Below are 19088 nucleotides of genomic sequence, written 5' to 3' on the forward strand. Positions count from 1 at the left end.
CATTCGGTATACCGTCGAGCGAGTCGACCGCGAACACGAGGGTCCGTAAACGAAAACGGCGCGAACCGCAGTCTACGGTCTCCACCTCGAGCCTTAAGCCGACGCCCAACGGATCGCGACGTCCTACAAGGAGAAAAGTGCACGCGTTCGTCGCCGGATCGACGTACGAAAGGCGCGCGCAACGCCGAAACGTCACGTGTCACGCGATCGCACGCCGCCTACTACGAGCCGCGAATGAATTTCTCCCTTCGACCTTTCGGGTTTCTCAGGTTTACCCCTAAACGGTTTCACGTACTCTTGAACTCTCTCTTCAAAGTGCTTTTCAACTTTCCCTCACGGTACTTGTTCGCTATCGGTCTCGTGGTTATATTTAGCCTTAGATGGAGTTTACCACCCGCTTAGGGCTGCACTCTCAAGCAACCCGACTCTAAGGAGAGATCCTCTCGCCGTCAGTCACGGTCGCTACGGGCCTGGCACCCTCTATGGGCTGTTGCCCCGTTCAAGATGGACTTGGACGCGCGACGTAACGTCGAGATAATGGACCCTCCCGAACACCACATTTCCCGGCGCCCGATGTCGGTCGCGGGATTCGGTGCTGGGCTAATCCCTGTTCGCTCGCAGCTACTAAGGGAATCCTAGTTAGTTTCTTTTCCTCCGCTTAGTAATATGCTTAAATTCAGCGGGTAGTCTCACCTGCTCTGAGGTCGCTAGTTTAATATGCGTGGCGCTCGTAATCATCATAATAATGAAGATTAGGAGCCAATACGAAATATAAAAGTTTAGAATGGAAAAGACGCGCCGTCGAAAAACGGTGTTTTCTCCCTCGTATTCGAGAGACAACGCACCTACGATCCGACGTCGATTAAAAACTAATTTTATCGGATACGACGATCGTATTAATGGTGCGCGCTACGTTTATCACAAAAACGTGCGAACGACCGTTTTAAACACGTCTCATCCCTTTCATATTCGTACGACCCGTACGAGAGAGTTAGGTCACACGTACGGGTCCGCTGTCACGTTTTAGAACGTCGCGATCGAATCGCGCTTATACGCTCAGCACGCTCAGACATTTCTCGTCGATCGCGAAGATCAAAGAAAATCCGAGCAGTCTTGAAATGAGATACGACCCTCAGCCAGGAGTGGTCCGGGTATGAGATCCCAGGACCGCAATGTGCGTTCGAAATGTCGATGTTCATGTGTCCTGCAGTTCACAAGTTGACGCGCAATTAGCTGCGTTCTTCATCGACCCACGAGCCAAGTGATCCACCGTTTAGGGTAATCTTTTTTTAAGTTAGGTTTTAAACGCATATCGAAACGTTTCTATTATAAGACGACGACGACGACGACGACGCGCGCTCACGTCATAGACAGCGCTTGCGCCCCTTTCGCAGCCGCCGTCGACTTTAAAACGCTCTTACGGTTTATTTTCGTCTTCTCCACTACACACAACGAGAGGAGCGGAGACAGACTACTCGAAATGGTGACGTTCGTTGTAAATTTTCGTCGTCTCACCTCGTACGACAACAAAAGAGCATACGCTGATCATAGTTTGGCAATATTTTCGTAAACTAAATCTCACCCTTTTGGAATGAAACAAACGAAGGGTGATAAGATTTTCGTAAACTAATCACATTACCGATCATCGTATATGTTCGTCGATATGAGGATCGAAACGTCGATTAGAAATATAATTGGCAAAATCGTTTTATTTTGCGCTCGATTTGTCCATTTATAACGAAATCCGTCGTAGGCCGACGATTATTACTCGTCGTCCTATATAACAACATCTTCATCGTATATATCTCCGCTTTCGGGCGTACATCTTTTAAAACCATATATTATAGGTACCCGAAAACAGCTACGTTGACGACGTCGAAATTCGATCGGAACTTCCGAACTTCGTAGATGGCTCTTTAACGTTCGACAATGATTTTTACAGACTTGTACGTTTACCTATTATATATATATAGGCATAACAACACACTGTAATGATCCTTCCGCAGGTTCACCTACGGAAACCTTGTTACGACTTTTACTTCCTCTAAATGATCAAGTTTGGTCATCTTTTCCTACACATCGACGACGCCGAAACGCCATCGCGTGTCGATCCGAAGACCTCACTAAATCATTCAATCGGTAGTAGCGACGGGCGGTGTGTACAAAGGGCAGGGACGTAATCAACGCGAGCTTATGACTCGCGCTTACTGGGAATTCCTCGTTCATGGGGAACAATTGCAAGCCCCAATCCCTAGCACGAAGGAGGTTCAGCGGGTTACCCGGGCCGCTCGGCCAGGGAAGACACGCTGATTCCTTCAGTGTAGCGCGCGTGCGGCCCAGAACATCTAAGGGCATCACAGACCTGTTATTGCTCAATCTCGTGCGGCTAGAAGCCGCCTGTCCCTCTAAGAAGAATAGTTTGTACGCCGACAGTAAAAACCGCGCACGAACCGCGAAACCCGAAAGCAACGCGGCCGGCGGGCCTTTAGGATGTCAAAAAGCGCCTAGTTAGCAGGCTAGAGTCTCGTTCGTTATCGGAATTAACCAGACAAATCGCTCCACCAACTAAGAACGGCCATGCACCACCACCCACCGAATCAAGAAAGAGCTCTCAATCTGTCAATCCTTCCGGTGTCCGGGCCTGGTGAGGTTTCCCGTGTTGAGTCAAATTAAGCCGCAGGCTCCACTCCTGGTGGTGCCCTTCCGTCAATTCCTTTAAGTTTCAGCTTTGCAACCATACTTCCCCCGGAACCCAAAAGCTTTGGTTTCCCGGAAGCTGCCCGTCGAGTCATATTAGGGAACGTCGACGGATCGCTAGCTGGCATCGTTTAAGGTTAGAACTAGGGCGGTATCTGATCGCCTTCGAACCTCTAACTTTCGTTCTTGATCAATGAAAGCGTTTTTGGCAAATGCTTTCGCTTCTGTTCGTCTTGCGACGATCCAAGAATTTCACCTCTAACGTCGCAATACGAATGCCCCCATCCGTTCCTATTAATCATTACCTCGGGGTTCCGAAAACCAACAAAATAGAACCGAGGTCCTATTCCATTATTCCATGCATACAGTATTCAGGCGAAATTTTAGCCTGCTTTGAGCACTCTAATTTGTTCAAAGTAAACGTGCCGGCCCACCTCGACACTCAGTAAAGAGCACCGCGGCAGGATTGAGTTGGGCCGTCGTAACCACGACGCGCACAACACGCACGCCGAAACGCACGCGCGACGGCGACGCGACACGACTAAGCCCACCGGCAGGACGTCTCGCGAAAAACACGCCAGTTAACACCGCGAACGATGAACCGGCGGCGCGAGACACAAATTCGACTACGAGCTTTTTAACCGCAACAACTTTAATATACGCTATTGGAGCTGGAATTACCGCGGCTGCTGGCACCAGACTGGCCCTCCAATTGATCCTCGTTAAAGGGTTTAGAGTGTACTCATTCCGATTACGGGGCCTCGGATGAGTCCCGTATCGTTATTTTTCGTCACTACCTCCCCGTGCCGGGAGTGGGTAATTTGCGCGCCTGCTGCCTTCCTTGGATGTGGTAGCCGTTTCTCAGGCTCCCTCTCCGGAATCGAACCCTGATTCCCCGTTACCCGTTACGACCATGGTAGGCGCAGAACCTACCATCGACAGTTGATAAGGCAGACATTTGAAAGATGTGTCGCCGGTGCGAGACCGTGCGATCAGCTTAAAGTTATTCAGAGTCACCAAGTTGTACGATGACGAGCGCGAACCCGAAACCGATTGGTTTTGATCTAATAAAAGCACTCCTTCCATCTCTGGTCGGAGCTCTGTTTGCATGTATTAGCTCTAGAATTACCACAGTTATCCAAGTAATTGTGGGTACGATCTAAGGAACCATAACTGATTTAATGAGCCTTTCGCGGTTTCACCTTAATTCGGTATGTACTGAGACATGCATGGCTTAATCTTTGAGACAAGCATATGACTACTGGCAGGATCAACCAGGGAACTGTTCTTATTATTTTATCGACACGAAGCAGATAAAACAAATACAGACACAGTTTATTTTATAAGTTTGACTTATAAAGAAACGTGTGCGTAAGACGACGATATATAATATATATCGACGACTAATAAAAAGGAGGTGCATGATAGCGCGCCTAGACGACGGAAAAACCGGTCCGAGGCGCCACGCTCTTACATTTTAATATTAGTTGTCTAATAAAACAAAACGATATCATCATCTTAGACACATCTTTTGTTTTTTTTATACACAACCGATCGACTAGGCACCCAATTATCTCGATTATCGACGACGATCGTCGACTACGTCGAAAATTGGATGCCGCAAAATATCGTTCGGCGTTTATAAGACCTCGAAAAACATTCTCTCCGAACCCTTCGCTAGATAGAAATATATAAAGCGACAAGGAAACCTCGTACGAGAAACGTTTCGTGATTTTTTATTTTATTCTCGCTCGGAGAGCAGAGAGCTATCGCAAAATGTGTTGCTGTTTTATGAACGTTCCGATGAAAAACCGATACGTCCATAAAAATAATAATTCCAATCGCATATGAATCGTGGATCATCTTCTTCTAACGAAGCCGAATGTTCCCGCCGAATTCGCGATCTCGCAGTGATACCGTCGTCGTCGTCGTACGCTTCCCGATATATCGAAAAAAACCGACCAGGAAGAACAACGAAACGACGATACAAAATCGCGAGAGCGTTACGAATATATAATAACACGACGAAATACGCTTTTTATTTAGATAAATAAAAAAATACGGTTCGGATCTTATATATTAACATATAATATGTAATACCACCTTCGCTGATCAAAAGCCACTCGGTAAAAGTGTCACAGCGCCGGTCGACCCGACCCGTCGTATCCGTCTCTCGTATCGCCCCACGTAGAAGCGCACACGATTTAAGCGCGGGTCTCTCGCCAGCTATCGGAAATGTATGGGTGTTTTAGAACAGATCGTTTATACGGACGTTGCGCAAATTTTTCGTTTTTACGTCTGCCCGTTCTCGTTATTATCGGAATGTTCCGATGAATAAACTTTAGCTTTAGACAACGTGAACTTCTAAAGCAATAATTTTAACCTCTCGTGTTAATACGTCCTCAGGCCGTTTCTAGACTGCCGATCACGTTCTTTAAAAGTCGGAAAATTCCGATCCATAAAATTATGCTAGTAGAATGTAAAGATCCTTCATAGGATGGATACTGTCACATATCGATACGGCGATCGGAGTAAAACTGTTCTCACGTATTTCAGGACATTTTAGGTTGTTACGTCGGCCCGTTCGTTATTATCGGTATATACCTATGAATAAATGTTTTGCTTGTAGAACGTAAGATTCCAAAAGAATGATTCGCCGAAACGATGGTGCACCCTTACGATCGGATATTTGCCGCTTATTGGCCATTTTCTATAATTCATCCGTTAGATATCGTTTATCGACTACGGATAAGGTTTTCCGATATCAGAATGTTCCTAAGGATGATTCGAAAGTGATTTGAACGAAGAATTTGATAGAATGAATCCTTTATTTATCCATTGAGTACAGGGTACGGAGTGTCTGCGGGGTCAGCTAATATATTATATTTCTCTCTCGACGTAATGGTAACTCGAAGTCCGAACCGCGCTCATGAAGCTCGGTTTCAATCCAATCCATGTTGGTCGGTTCCTCGAGAGGAACGCCGTATCTTCGCGGTCGACCGCCTAATGAATCAGGTGGTAAAAGTCCAAGCCCAGCGCGGCAACGGCAGGCGCGTTCAACGTTTTAACTGCCAATTCTACGGTCATTCATCGGCCAACTGTAAAGCCACTCCGGCCTACGTCAAGTCCCAAAGACAGAAATTCCCCGCCGAAATGCACCAACTGTTGAGAACCATACACCGCAAATTACTCGGGATGCAAGTGCCGACCTACTCCAAAAACAACCAAACCCAAAAGACCAATTCCTCCCCCCACTCATGTACGGGGAACTCAAGATAACAGTCGTCTGGCTGGTCTGGATTCCACTAGAACACGAACCCGATCTCCATTGGCGAAATACTCTTCGGAACATATTCAGATGACCAAGGAGATTTTCAGGCCATTTTCAACGCCATCAACCACACAGCTATTGGAAGAATTACTATCGGCCGGGATAATAGATGAGTTGGAACTTGGGCTTATTGCTCCAAGCGAACCAACTCACTACTCCTCCAATCGACCGACAATAATTGACTTTTTTATCTATCAAAATTCGAATCAAGCCTCTGACCTGCAAGTACTCCAAGATATCGATTCTGACCACAGGCCTATCCTCCTCACCCACCATCAGCGATTTTCCACTGAGTTCCACTGTCCCCAAGCAAGGTCAACCTAGTAAACGAAAAAAAAAGTATCTTCTCTTTGACGATCCTCATTATATTAGGACGATAGTTCCATTCTAAATTCTTGATTAATTACAGTTCCTATTTGTTCATTTCGAGACGTTCCCGTGATTAATACTTATCGTGTAGAAATTAGCCACAATCCACAATTAGCCACAGTTAGGAAAAATAAATTAATTATCATATAGTCATAAACGTAATAAAAATGAATACACATATTTTCGAAGTCACTCCAGAAATACTTTACCTTATTTTTAAATAACAATCTCGGGCCGTACCATTTTTACAAAACTTATTCTATATACTTACTATATAACAGATTATAATGATATAATATAATTCAATACAATAACTACAATATATATATATATATCTGAAAATTCTGTTTTTATAAAATGTCAGCTACTGTTTAACATTTCATTTTTTAAAATGTATATCCAATTGTGGTTCTGAAAAGAACCGATTTTGCAGGTAAGTAGTATATTGAAACACACATAGGTATGTGAATTAATTTACTTAGAACTGGTATATTTGGTGACTGCTTTGGTACCTTCGCTAACGGCGTGCTTAGCCAACTCACCGGGTAACAATAACCTAACGGCGGTTTGGATTTCTCTGCTCGTGATCGTTGATCTCTTATTGTAATGGGCGAGACGCGACGCTTCGGCGGCTATCCTTTCGAATATATCGTTCACGAAAGAATTCATGATCGACATGGCCTTGCTGGAGATACCCGTATCGGGATGAACCTGCTTTAAAACTTTGTATATGTAAATCGCATAGCTTTCCTTCCTCCTGCGCTTCTTTTTCTTGTCGCTCTTAGAGATATTTTTCTGGGCTTTTCCGGCTTTCTTGGCCGCCTTACCGCTTGTCTTCGGTGGCATTTCGAAATAAAAATCCCGACGTCTCACGTACCTCAAAGAGTACTTAACTAAAAAAATGCCTTTAATTCTAGAACTTATAACATTCGAAGGAACACTTCTAAGCCCCGCCCATAGCCCGAGTTAGAGTCTGATTGGTCGCGTATGATATAACGAGTTTGGCTCGCGGACAAAATTCCAGGCCGATCTGTAAGAAATTTCCAGTACCGTTTTTGATTTAAAGGTGAGCAGTATCTAACAACGATCGAGATTAACATGTCCGGACGTGGTAAAGGCGGAAAAGTGAAGGGAAAGGCGAAGTCTCGTTCCAATCGTGCGGGATTACAATTTCCTGTCGGTCGTATTCACCGACTTCTAAGGAAAGGAAATTATGCCGAACGCGTAGGGGCCGGTGCTCCCGTTTACTTAGCTGCCGTAATGGAATATCTGGCGGCCGAAGTTCTCGAGTTGGCGGGTAACGCCGCTAGAGACAACAAGAAAACAAGGATTATCCCTAGGCATTTACAATTGGCCATCAGAAACGACGAGGAATTGAATAAACTGTTATCTGGCGTTACTATTGCCCAGGGCGGCGTCTTGCCTAACATTCAAGCAGTATTATTGCCTAAAAAGACAGACAGCAAAACCAAATAGATAACGCAAACCGTTTAAAGTTTTGCATACGCCCTTTAATATCGGTCCTTTTCAGGGCCAACAAAATCGTATAAAAAAGAAGTTAGAATACGCGTTCTTATTAAAGAATAAATATTAACTAGAAAATTTATAAATAATCTGATCTGTACTGAATATTCCTTTATTACTGTTTTAGAGTATCGATCGATCGGTTCCCTAATTAGTTACGGCTCTATCTAGAAAATAATCATTTAAGTAATAATAAGATAATAAATAAATTATATAAATATTCTTTCTTTTATAAAGTTATATTGTGGTTCTGAAAAGAACCGTTTTTTTTTTCTATTAAAAAAATACGGTCTTGGACGAACGTATTTTTTAGGGAAGTCGTAGCACGTCCAGGAGTGTCGGGATATTTGTAATTTTCAACTCCGTGTCTTCTTGATCTGACGATGAAATGTGTCGCCTGTTTAATATATCGTCATACGTAGTAGAAATAGTTTTATTTCTTTTTCTTTGGTGATACTGGTTTTTTAGTTTTCGCACCTTCACCAGCGGCAACACGAACAGTTGAGGTCGTCGTCTTAGCACTTTTCGGTTTAGGCGCCTTGGGCTTTTTCGTAGGTCCGGCTTTATTAGATTTTTTCGCTTTGGAAGGCGATTTCGGGGATCTTGCGGCCGTGTTGCTTTTTGCTGCTTTCGAAGATGAACTATTAGCGGCGGCATTGGAAGCGGACGTAGTCGTGGCGGCGGTAGATTTCTTTCCTGTTTTCTTTTCGACGGCTTTTTTGGCAGAAGCTTTTTTCTCGGCCAAAGTTGCAGATTCACCTTTCTTACTTTTAGCTGTGGTTTTCTTAGTTGAGGCGGAGGCGGCGGTCGTCTTTTTTTCCGTTTTCTCTGAGGTTTTTTTGGCAGACGCTTTTTTACCACCGGCTGTCGTAGCTGTCGCGGCACCTCCTACTGGTTTTCGTTTATTTTTCTGTCCGGTTTTGGCAGTGGCCGTTTTTCTTTTCTTCGTACCTGCGGCTGTCGTACCTCCTGCTTTACGTGCCGAAGCCGCTAATTTAAATGATCCGGAAGCTCCTTTGCCCTTCGTTTGTACCAAAACACCCGAAGCGATCCACGTCTTTATATATTTCTTTATAAAGGGCGATAATTTGTCAGCATCCACTTTGTAATTGGCCGCTATGTATTTTTTAATAGCTCTGAAGGAAGTTCCGCCTTTCTCTTTCAATCCTTTAATTGCACTCGTTACCATATCAGCGATCGGAGGATGACTAACTTTCGATTTAGAACTCTTCGCCTTGCTCGAAGTGGATTTTTCTTTCTTCCCTCCTGCAGACGAACCTGCGCTACCGGCTGTAGCTGATGCGGCTCCCGTAGCCGACACCGAAGATGAATTCGACCCGGCCGGTGTGCCTGTTGACGATGCGTTAACAACGGCGGCGGAATTTCCTCCACTCCCTTGATTCGACGAAGGAGAAACCGCTTGTCCGCTAATATCGACGTCCGACATTCTGATATAATTTCTTAATTTTCTTATAAGAACGTTCTAATCACGATTCGTTTGACAAAGTTACGTACGTGCGTATGCTTCTCGTTCGCGTATTTTAACTGTCTGGCGGTCGCTCTCATTTAATGCGTACCCTATATGATATGAGCCGAACGGAGGACTGAACGGTCGAGCGCGAACGACGTTCCATATTCCGGCTTCGTCGAAACGTTCATCGAGCTTGGAACCGTTTACTTATTTCTCATATTAAATACATAAATCCTTTAGAATATCATACGATTTATGTTCGAGGCGTTAAAAGATAAAACGTAGTAGAAGTAGCAAACTTTACCAATAAATTTTACGTTGACTATCGTCTTAGAAGGAAGCACAAAATCAAGCGTTGCTCTCGATTCCGTCGAAACTACCAATTTACATTCGAGTTATAGACTTTCGGTTATAACTATGAAAATATATCTTTTCAAATCTACGTCCCCCGATATATCGTCTTTTGATATAAATGCAATTCCGTACAGATCTAATGCTATTATTGGAGAAACGAGACATATTATTCCTAATTGATGCGGTACAGATTGTTCGTTGTCCAAAACGAATCTATATCGAAACGTACCGTTGTCGAATTAACTGTAAGAAAACAATGACATGAAAATTAACCGATCCTATACTAATATACTTCTTATTTAACGGTTTCTTAACACCATCCGAACTCTGGGTTACAATCGAACGTATCGGGTGAGCAACGATATCGAGACGTCTATAAGAATATCGTGTCAAACCCTTCTGTATCGATACAATGCTCATATATATTATAGTATATTTTGCTTCTTTAGTTGAAATCTGTTTTCATAAATAGTTATCTAAAGTCAATAAATACATGGAACGCGATCTCCATACATACGTGCGTAGAACTACCGTACCTTCTTTGAAATCTTAAGGATTCTCCAAGCTCATCGACGCGAAGTTTATCTCGGAGTATTTTCTCTCTAAAGGAAAACTATATTAAAGCTTCAACGAAGATTCGGTATTCGATTGTTCACCATCATTTACATTCTTGTCATTAACCTAACATTTATTATGAAATCTTATTTTAAACTTTATCTATCTTTTTATATTACGATCGTCTATTATAATGCAGTATATTTGTTACTTTACAAGTAAATCTTAGATGAAAGGAGCAGATATTTAATAAAATTTAACGTCATCTTAGTCCATTTTCGAATAATAAATTTCTTTTTTTATGCTAGTAAATTTGTGGCTCTGAAAAGAACCGTTGTTTTCTTTAGTTGAATAGATACGTTGTTCTGTTTTAATTGGTCAGCATATATAATACTTTATTTAACCGCCAAATCCGTATAGGGTTCGTCCTTGGCGTTTGAGGGCGTATACTACATCCATGGCAGTAACGGTTTTCCTTTTGGCGTGTTCGGTATAAGTGACGGCGTCTCTGATAACGTTTTCCAAAAATACTTTTAATACACCTCTGGTTTCTTCATAAATTAGACCGGATATACGTTTAACTCCACCCCGCCTAGCCAATCTTCTGATGGCGGGTTTCGTAATACCTTGGATATTATCACGAAGCACTTTACGATGCCGCTTAGCGCCTCCTTTTCCCAAACCTTTACCACCTTTACCTCTGCCCGTCATGATTTATTCAATTTAGTATTAAAAGAAAGCAAATTTATAATCGAATTGTGCAGCGTACACCTCGAATACTACGGGTAACTATTTCAATTTCAAATCCTACCATGGGTTTTGTTGAGTTCGAATCGGGTCCCGCCCACAGATGCTAGCCGGACCAATCAGAATATCTTCACACATTATTAAAAAGGGAGATTTCTTTGACACCTTCGATCAGTTTCCAAAAGTTCGTTGGTGCTTGCGCTTGTAATTCTTCCTACACGTTTGAAGTCAGACCCGTTTAGACGATGGCTCGTACCAAGCAAACTGCTCGAAAATCAACCGGAGGTAAGGCTCCCAGAAAACAATTGGCTACTAAAGCAGCCAGGAAAAGCGCTCCCGCTACCGGTGGTGTTAAAAAACCGCATCGTTACAGACCCGGTACGGTCGCTCTAAGAGAAATCCGACGCTATCAGAAGAGTACCGAATTATTGATTAGGAAATTGCCTTTCCAACGATTGGTTCGCGAAATCGCTCAGGATTTCAAGACCGATTTACGTTTCCAAAGTTCGGCAGTGATGGCTTTGCAAGAAGCTAGCGAGGCCTATTTGGTTGGTCTCTTTGAAGACACCAATTTGTGTGCGATCCATGCTAAACGAGTAACTATCATGCCTAAGGACATTCAATTAGCCAGACGCATTAGAGGCGAACGTGCATAAATGCTACGGCTGTCCTATATTAAGGTCGTTTTTTGTATTTATATGAAAAAAAAAGGTTCTTCTCAGAACCACCAACTTCTATTAGAAAAAAGAGACATTGATATTTTTTCCGTTTATATGACGCTTTAGTTATAATATTTGTGAATTGAATTTAGAATATTATGCTCACAAATATATTGTGAATATTGAGGAATCCTTAGTAATAAGGTGTGAACACCTGCTGGATTGACTTGAAGTTTATATCACGATAAGAAAGGGGTATCACATATACTGTTATTATGTTACCGTAAAGGAATGAATATATAAAATAAAATATTTTTTTCTGGATATTTTAACATTTTTATGAACGATTACTATATTTTAATTTATTTGACTTCGTATATATCCTATCTTCTTAACAATAGTTTATTTCTTTTTTTCTTCTTTAAACATTTTGGGGCTCTGAAAAGAGCCGTTTTCCACCCTTCATATTATTATGATCACCTTCAAAATAATATATTTCGTTTACTTAGAACTGGTATATTTAGTGACAGCTTTGGTACCTTCGCTAACGGCATGCTTAGCCAATTCACCGGGTAACAATAACCTAACGGCGGTTTGGATTTCTCTGCTCGTGATGGTCGATCTTTTATTGTAATGGGCGAGGCGCGACGCTTCGGCGGCTATCCTTTCGAATATATCGTTCACGAAAGAATTCATAATCGACATGGCCTTGCTGGAAATACCCGTATCGGGATGAACCTGCTTTAAAACTTTGTATATGTAAATCGCGTAGCTTTCCTTCCTCCTACGCTTCTTTTTCTTATCGCTCTTAGAAATGTTTTTCTGGGCTTTTCCAGCCTTTTTTGCCGCTTTACCGCTTGTCTTCGGTGGCATTTTAAACGAATGAGATTCGCGACCTACCCATACAGCAAAAGATAAAAGACTAAACCGAAATATACCTATAGTCGTTTAATTATTTGATAAATGACGCTACACTTCTAAGCTCCGCCCATTCTTGGCGTTATGTCGTAGAAAGCTCTGATTGGTCGAGTAGGAAACGTACTAGTGTTTTGAGAAGTTGCCGAATAAAAGCTATTCGCTGGACAGTTCACTGCCAGTTGTTCATTCGTTGTCGAAAGGACGTGAGCGTTGTCGCCATTAGTTTTTCGGTTATTTTTAGTTTAAAAAAGTTAGCAATACAATGTCTGGACGTGGTAAGGGTGGAAAAGTGAAGGGAAAGGCGAAATCTCGTTCCAACCGAGCGGGATTACAATTTCCTGTTGGCCGTATTCACCGGCTTTTAAGGAAAGGAAATTATGCCGAACGCGTAGGGGCCGGTGCTCCCGTCTACTTAGCTGCCGTAATGGAATATTTGGCGGCCGAAGTTCTCGAGTTGGCAGGTAACGCCGCTAGAGACAACAAGAAAACAAGGATTATCCCTAGGCATTTACAATTGGCCATCAGAAATGACGAAGAACTGAACAAACTCCTCTCCGGTGTTACTATAGCCCAGGGCGGCGTTCTACCAAACATCCAGGCCGTATTGTTACCGAAAAAAACAGATAGTAAAACCAAATAAGTTACATGAGCCTTAGGGTTTTTGTGTCGTACAAAAACCTTTTAACTATCGGTCCTTTTCAGGACCACCAAAATAATAAAACAAAAAAAGAACTTAAAATTAAAACTCATATTATGACTTGCACTTACTAATTATTTAAAATATTCTAATAAACAGTTTAAGTACTTTAAAGATTGTTTTTTGGGTGTGTAAGATAAATTAAGAGACATTCCAATACCAATAATTATCGTTTTATTAAACAACAATTAAGTCGAAATAATATGAAGGATTTATTTCTAGCGGTTCTCCTTTAGTAAAATCGAACCGTATTATAACATCGCGCCTTGTATATAATCTATGTAATTAACGATGAATTTAAGGGGCGGTCTATTTATTAAGTATAGAGTTTTGGAATCCAAACCCTCAAATAATTAGGGCCAGTTATACTTAAATTATTATTTTAAATAAAATTATGATGATTGTAATGATTGAAAGATTATCCTTAAATCCTAATAGAGCTTCCGTTTTTTAAATATCGATAAATTTGTGGTTCTGAAAAGAACCGTTGTTTAATTTTTCTAAAATTAATTTTGAGGGTCACATTTCACGTTAGTTCGCGAATAAAATGTGACTTAACCTCCAAACCCGTATAATGTACGTCCTTGACGTTTCAAGGCGTATACTACATCCATTGCGGTAACGGTTTTTCTTTTGGCGTGTTCGGTATATGTAACGGCATCTCTGATGACGTTTTCCAAAAACACTTTTAAAACACCTCTGGTCTCTTCGTAAATCAGACCAGATATACGTTTTACGCCGCCTCGTCTAGCCAATCTTCTAATGGCGGGCTTCGTAATACCTTGGATATTATCACGAAGCACTTTACGATGCCGCTTGGCTCCTCCTTTTCCCAAACCTTTACCACCTTTACCTCTGCCGGTCATCTTTTATCGAACCTAATACAAAAAAAATAAATGATCTCGAATAAGTAGCGCGCTCACAACACGAGTGCTACGGACAACTGTTGTCGATTACATTCAATCAGCCCGGTTTTGTAGACTTAGGATTGAGTTCCGCCCACTGGCACAAAACGGACCAATCAGATTAGATAACATGTTATAAAAAGGACTCTCTGATTTTATGACCGAATCAGTCCGAAAGGGGTCGCCGTCGTTTGCGTTTGTTAATTTTTCTCATTACCTCTATTTTAAAAATATGGCTCGTACCAAGCAAACTGCGCGAAAATCAACAGGAGGTAAAGCTCCTAGGAAACAATTGGCTACCAAAGCGGCCAGGAAAAGCGCTCCAGCTACCGGTGGCGTTAAGAAACCACATCGCTACCGACCTGGGACGGTCGCTTTGCGGGAGATTCGTCGTTATCAAAAGAGCACCGAATTATTGATTAGGAAATTACCTTTTCAACGATTGGTTCGCGAAATCGCTCAAGATTTCAAGACCGATTTACGTTTTCAAAGTTCGGCGGTAATGGCTTTACAAGAGGCCAGCGAAGCTTATTTAGTTGGCCTTTTTGAGGATACTAATTTATGTGCGATACATGCAAAGCGAGTAACCATCATGCCCAAGGATATTCAGCTAGCCAGACGTATCAGAGGCGAACGTGCCTAAACTTTATTTTCTATCATTTATAATACTCTACTTATATTCGTATTTTGCAACAAAAAAAAAACGGTTCTTTTCAGAACCACCTAAATTTAATCAAAGAAAAAGAAGATAATTCAATTAATATTCTTTTATCGATATTTATATAAACCACTAAAAGAGTTATGGATTTTTATCTCAGAGTTATATTCGACTACATGTTAGTAATTAATAACAGTCGGTGTACTTATACGCATTGTTTTTAAAAACTAAAGAAAAAATAATGTAATCACTAATAACCAAAGAATAATAATATACTGTTGATAACAAAATTTGTATTTCAATATTGGATACTACAGCTGTATAATATATAAAATTAATTTTTTTAAGATTATTTCTTTTTTTATTTATCTAAATTGTGGCTCTGAAAAGAACCGTTTTCTCCTTTATGATATTCAAGGCTTATGGTTTACTTAGAACTGGTATATTTAGTGACGGCTTTGGTACCTTCACTAACGGCGTGCTTAGCCAATTCACCGGGCAGCAATAATCGCACGGCAGTTTGGATTTCTCTGCTTGTGATAGTAGATCTTTTATTGTAATGAGCGAGACGGGACGCTTCGGCGGCTATCCTTTCGAATATATCGTTCACGAAAGAATTCATGATCGACATGGCCTTGCTGGAGATACCCGTATCGGGATGAACTTGCTTTAAAACTTTGTAAATGTAGATCGCGTAGCTTTCCTTCCTCTTGCGTTTCTTTTTCTTGTCACTTTTGGAGATATTTTTCTGAGCCTTACCGGCCTTTTTGGCCGCCTTACCGCTTGTTTTCGGAGGCATTTCGAAATAAATATTACGATATTAAAGGAACCACGAAAAGTACTAGACTAAAACAAATTTCAGGAATCCTTAGAATTTATAGGCTCCTTAAATACACTCCTAAGCCCCGCCTATTATCTGAGTTAGCCTTTCATTGGTCGCGTACGAGATCATGCGTTCGGCTTACGAACAAAATTCGTTGCTAGTATGTTGACAGTTTTAGTACAGATTTCAACTCTAAGGCGAGCGAGTTCTAGAAGCAATCGATAGTAAAATGTCCGGACGTGGTAAAGGCGGAAAAGTGAAGGGAAAGGCGAAGTCTCGTTCTAACCGAGCGGGATTACAATTCCCTGTCGGTCGTATTCACAGACTTTTAAGGAAAGGGAATTATGCCGAACGCGTAGGGGCCGGTGCTCCCGTCTACTTAGCTGCCGTAATGGAATATCTGGCAGCCGAGGTTCTCGAATTGGCGGGTAACGCCGCTAGAGATAACAAGAAAACCAGGATTATCCCTAGGCATTTGCAATTGGCCATCAGAAACGACGAAGAATTGAACAAACTCCTATCCGGAGTTACTATAGCCCAGGGCGGCGTTCTGCCAAATATCCAAGCTGTATTGTTACCTAAAAAGACAGATAGCAAAACTAAATAAAACGAATGTAACCTATTTTATCATCAAATATCGGTCCTTTTCAGGACCACCAAGACAGCTGAAAAAGAGAATTTTATTATTTTAGCTTAAGTAGTAAAATAACAGGCATAAGTTTTAATTTTGAGAGGTTTTGTGATATACGACAGAGTTACGACGATATTTTATAGATCGCAATACTTTTGACAATACCTTTCTCTGAATCTTCGTGCATGCAGTCTCTTCTTAATGAGAGTATTGAACAATATCCATTTTATTGTATCGATATCGTATCTTTCTAATTTCTCATTCATTTCATTAATTATTTCCTAATTGTTATGATCGGATTTGCAAAGATTAGGATTTCTGTATATCGAACCGGTACATGTCAGCTGTATTTATGAGGTTATGTTATTTGTTCTTAGAATTTGATGTGATCAATTGAAAATGAGATGAAAGTTGCTTTAATTTATCGTTTCGGACCGACTATTAGTGCCGTGTCATCGTTTGGAGATTACTATGGAACATAATTGTGCGACGAGTTATGATAGACTGTCATTTATTGTTGCGACTGGATTTGGTGGTCTCCAGCTATATATGCGTTTATTATTTATAATTGTCGATCCGATTCACTACCTACTAATTCTATATTGTGAATTTTTAGTTTAATGATCATGTCCTTACTGTTGGACCAACACCCCACTTGGATGCATTGGTACGATGACTGTCTCCGTAGGAAGGCCATGCATGACAGTCAACCCATGTATTTCTTTTCATTAGGGTAGTTTATACAGTAAGTGTCTATTTATTGACTATAGGGTACCAATTAGTTACTTCGTATGGTTACCTTTAAGGTAATTGAATGATATTGTTGCTTTTAGTGAGCAACTAAATGACATTGAGAGATTTGACCGGATGTTAGTTTGAAGATGTTTATATATTCCATGCAACAATCTTTCGCTTATTCCGAGTTGCTGCGGTTATACACAGTTACTGACTTGCCCCTTGACATCCTCTCGGATGTGCACTTCCTTTGAGGATTATCCGTGATGACCTGTATTGCCTTATATAATTAGCATTTTTGAGTAAGTTTGAAATCTAGGTGAGAGTGCCGTTTATGTATGTATATGTTTGTTAATCTAGTGATTTATCATAGGTTACTTATTGTTGTTATTGCAATTTAGGTTAGATTGTTTCGAAGAGCCTTCCTTGATGTGAATATATCTCTTCCTTTGTTTCGACTGTGGGTGAATTCTGATGCTTAGCTAAGGATATTTTATATCATATTCTATTTATATCATTAATTTAGAATAGAATAGAATATAATATAATACAATTTTCAAAGATTTTTAATGATATTCTTGACAATTTTACGCTTCTCTATATTTGAAAATCCTATTCTTTGATTGTCTTGGTTCTCGCTAGATGGCGCGCGCCGCCTGATTTCTTTCTCTACTTTATGTCGTTGGATATTGTTTTCGTCTCTCATTCATTAGAATTGACGTACACGCATTGGAGGTTATGTCTTCGTTCTGTTTAAACGTTTTGTTTATTTTATTTTGTTATTGTTGTGTTTTTAGGTTTTCTTATGGATTAGACCGATCTTATGTGATTTGTCGACCTGTGACTTGTTTGTTTTACCCCCTCGCACCACTTGGAGGTTATGTCGGACACCATCTGTGTCACTAGATTGTACTTTTGTATGAATATTTCGTATTATTTCAGGGTGAATTTGACGCCGTAGATATGTTTTGATATTGTTTAACCACTTTTATTTCATTTTATTTTGTTGCTAGTCACCTTCCAATTAAGATACCAGCGGTGTATTTACATTTTTTGTATTTTTTAGGTTATCCGTGTCCAGTTCCCCTGACAGAACTGGTAGAGCCGACCGTGATCAATCTGGAAATCACATGTCCGAAGCTATCCACATCAACCTGCGGTTCCTCTGCACTTGATGACCGAACGCCAACAGGCCAGGATTCTACCTTTGCTTAAGTACTTTCGGATATGTTGAATACTACATTTGTTTATATTAGACTTATCTGCTCGAAGTTTATTAGTTAGATGACTTATATGTTTGATTTGCAAGGTATGAGGTCTATTGAGATAGCGACCCCGTAGGACGGTGCAGTAACTTCGTGATTGTGTTTCATATTGTTCAATCATTCCTAATGCCAATCATCCTCCCATCGGAATATCAATAGTCTAGTTATGATTTTTAATGTTTTAGGTTAGGGAGTCTTGGCAGAGTTGACGGAACTGGCCGTGTCCGAGTGGTGGAATGGACAAAGCACCCTGGGACCATTGCTACTATGAGTTTGCCAATTTTCCACACTACAAGATGAGCATTATTTGTCTTTCTCTATGATTAGGACTATCGCTGAAACAGTAGTCCTAGCAAGTCCTACTCCCCAAGCGGAGAGAAGTTAGGGGGGCAGTAGGAATCTCGTTAATCCATGCACGCGCCTTCCTGATATGTTCGGGCATAGGCTGCGGTTGTCAAGGCGGTGGTAGTTAGTCCCGCCGTTTACCCGCGCTCGGCATCTCGATCCTTCTCTGAACGGATGCGAACGCGATCTGCTGAGCTGGTCTTTCCTGCGTAAGTATATGGACATTTTGAAATGTAGACTATCTGTCTATGGCTCTGGTGCTTGTTAAAACTCCGAGCTGGTCTTTCCTGCGTAAGTATCGGGGACGGTTCACGTACGGGTCTCCGAGCGCCTGTTCGGTTCCGTCGCGGCAGTATTGCGTAAAATTTTAGATAAGGACAGTGGGAATCTCGTTAATCCATGCA

The 19088-nt window shown here is 41.4% G+C and overlaps 3 non-coding genes across 3 annotated transcripts in view; all 3 read right to left on the minus strand.

The window, feature by feature from the left end:
* Positions 1–707, minus strand: part of LOC143206387 (large subunit ribosomal RNA) — a 4098-nt gene extending 3391 nt beyond the window's left edge. Inside the window, exon 1 of the ribosomal RNA XR_013008358.1 lies at positions 1–707. This exon is cut by the window's left edge and continues 3391 nt beyond it. This is a non-coding gene — a ribosomal RNA (large subunit ribosomal RNA).
* Positions 708–1126: 419 nt separating this feature from the next.
* On the minus strand, positions 1127–1281 carry LOC143206385 (5.8S ribosomal RNA). The gene has a single exon (XR_013008356.1). It is a non-coding gene; the product is annotated as a 5.8S ribosomal RNA (ribosomal RNA).
* A 708-nt stretch (positions 1282–1989) lies between these two features.
* On the minus strand, positions 1990–3978 carry LOC143206386 (small subunit ribosomal RNA). The gene has a single exon (XR_013008357.1). It is a non-coding gene; the product is annotated as a small subunit ribosomal RNA (ribosomal RNA).
* Between the last annotated feature and the right edge of the window lie 15110 nt (positions 3979–19088).

This window comes from Rhynchophorus ferrugineus, unplaced genomic scaffold (assembly GCF_030347505.1).
Source record: "Rhynchophorus ferrugineus isolate W39M unplaced genomic scaffold, kcgeb_rfMv2 rfM667, whole genome shotgun sequence".
NCBI lineage: Eukaryota > Metazoa > Arthropoda > Insecta > Coleoptera > Curculionidae > Rhynchophorus > Rhynchophorus ferrugineus.